Source organism: Atta cephalotes (assembly GCF_000143395.1).
Source record: "Atta cephalotes unplaced genomic scaffold scaffold00014, whole genome shotgun sequence".
NCBI classification, from domain to species: Eukaryota; Metazoa; Arthropoda; class Insecta; order Hymenoptera; family Formicidae; genus Atta; species Atta cephalotes.
In genome coordinates this window covers 3,359,822-3,362,991 of record NW_012130078.1, presented here as the reverse complement: position 1 = coordinate 3,362,991, position 3,170 = coordinate 3,359,822, and positions in this window count along the sequence as shown.

The following is a 3,170-nucleotide window of genomic DNA, read 5'->3' as shown; positions in this document are numbered from 1 at the left end:
ACACACACTACACACACACACTANACACACACACACACACCACACACACACACACACACACACACACACACACACACACACACACACACACACCACACACACACACACACACACACACACACACACACACACACACACACACACACACACACACACACACACACACACACACACACACACACACACACACACACACACACACACACACACACACACACACACACACACACACACACACACATTTCAAGTGATATTGTAAATGTAACAACTTGTCTCAGTTCAGTAACAACTTGTCTCACAGTGGGGCAAATTGTTACAATTTACCTGGTGATAGAAAATCTTAATTTTCAGTGTTTAAAGACATAGATATATATCAGAAAAAATTGATTATCTAGGTAAAGATGTATTTGAAGCAATGCATTCATTAATTTAAATGTATATATTGATACGGAAAAAATTACTAATCAGAAATTAAGTAACAAGTTGTCCTAGTCACTATGTATAACCGGAAAATTATTTAAATATGAAATATTTAAAAATTTTTATGTAAGCTAGTGAAGAGGCGATTAGAAAAATAATTGGTCTCTTTCAAAGAGATGAATATTATAATTAGAGCGTGTAGCTGCTAATATAGGATATATTAAAAGACTATTATTTCATTTATGTGTTTTTGTTGTACAAATTTTAGTGACAAATTTTGGTGACAAATTTTTCAAGCCTATTGATTAGACTATAGGATAAAAAGATCCGAGGATCTCCTGCACACATTTGTCGCGATAAAAAAATGCATAAATAAGCGGCCATAGAGTATCTCAAATAAAAATTAGTATATAATAGGTAGAAGCGAATGAGGCAAAACTGGAAATAAATTTGTGCAATAATCTGCTATACAGCTAGACATTGTAATTTGACAAATTCATGTGTTGATTTTATTAAAATAATATATAATTCCAATTCGATTCTTCATCACTCACTTATTTCTTTTCATTTATTTTAAAAAACAATGATTTTAAAACATTTACAAAATGTTTATACATGATTATTTAACCAGTTTCAAAACGTTTTTAAAATAATCTTAAATGATTTTAAAACAAAAATAATCATTTCTAAACATTTGATAAACGTTGTTCTACTTGGAAAGATAATTTTTGTTTAGAACAGATAATTTATTTTTAAAGTATGGAATTTGTGTTTTTAAAGCAGTGAATTTATGTATGCAGTGAATTTATATTAGAACAGATATAATTTGTTTTTAGAACATGTTACAACTTTCCCTAGCTTTCATTTTGCTTCAAATCGGAGCAAGAAAAAATACCCTCAATTTTGGGCGTTAAACACTCAAAAAGAACGCTTAAGTTTGGATGTAATTTCGGACCGTCAACTGAAGGTTACAGCCAATTAAAGGTTAATGCCCAAAGAAAACCATCAAAATAAATGGCTTTATTATATAAAATTAATTAAATCTGTTTTATTCCTAAAATAATATTATTAATTTGCAACATTTTCCGAAATACACACGACAAAATTATAATTTAAAAAAACGCTCTCTCTGTCTCAGCTAGGAATTAATTTCATTATTTTTCTAAGTAGTCATCCAATGTCGTATCTCAGCCAATGGTGCTTGATCACTGCAATCGTATGGGAACTGATGCGATGATTCAAGAACACTGAATGTTAATATAGAACTGTGATATATCTCAATAGGACTTCAACATCTTTGGGACGTGAAACATCTTTTTGACACACTTTATTTAGGCTGCGTTTGGAAATATCATTTGGATGCCCCTATGTTTTATATTATCCTTGTTTCACTTATTTTTGTTGTGGATAACAAGGATAAAACGATACAGAGGGACTCTCGGTTAATATTTCCGAACGCAGCCTAGATAAAGTTTGTCAAAAAGATGTTTCATGCGTATAATATTAAAATATATTTCTTTCATAAATGAATCTGGAGGCGCATCTATATTCAACATTTCAGCATTACTTTTCAATAAAGATTAACATTCAAATAATACTTACATTCAATTTTGAAAATGACGCTCAAAGGTTAAAGTCGTTTTAAGATTTACATTCATCTATTAAGTGTCATGAATAAACCGCGATTGGGTTACCATCAAATTCGGTATAGTATGGTGTATACATCAAACTATTCACCAAATTTAATGGTTACACCCAACTGACACTCAATATTGAGTGTCTATACCAAGACAACACCGAAAATTTTTGGTTACTCTCAATTGACACCCAACATTGATGTTCAACGCTTAAATGACACCAATGTTGACGGTCACTTAACTTTAATGGTAAACAACAAAATTTGAGTGTTAACACAATAAATTGAGGGTTTTTTTTCGTCAGCTAGCTGAACAAACCATAGCTCTGGTTCTTTCGACCAAAATGATAGTATTGTCAACCTTTGACCTATTCCTGTCGTCTATAGCTTTGGAAGTGCCCGCTATTATTTTCAATATTTCTTTATCATCAGGTGTTTTTGCTGATTTGTTCTCAGTTGAGTTCTTCTTTACCTCGTTGTTTTTCAACGGATTCAAGTTCTTTTTCGACGTGCTCCTCTCCATCAAGCCTCTTTTTGTCGGGATCACCAATGAAGCGGCGAAAATAATTCGAAGCGAGTTTGTATCAAAAAGTATCTTTATTCAATTTAATATATGCGTGGATATTATAATGTGGTCCTGAAAAGAGAACCGATTGGTTTATTCTCAATCTCTTTCTTTCCAGATTATTTTGGAAGAGTCGTAATGAGTTTTATCGGCTCAGTTTCTTCGAGTCCTTTGAAGGTAGCGATTCTCTCGGCTTATAGGAAGGAAAAGAAATTTAATTACAATTTTCATACAATATATTATTTATTTTTTCATACATAATTATTCAAATTACAATTTTCATATAGTATTTAATCAATTATTATTTTTAATTTACTTATTACTATTTAATATTATTATTATTATTATTATTATTATTATTATATATTGGGTGTGGGAAAAAGTTCGTGGCGTTTTTCCCGCTAGATGGCATTAAATGCTCAGCAGTCGGCAACTACTAATCGCATCGGCAACACTAGACGTGAGTTTAAAAAGTGACATTTTAACCTTTGTTTTGAGCCGAAAAAGATTGAAATCGGTGAGGTGAATCAAAAATTATTTTATTTTGAA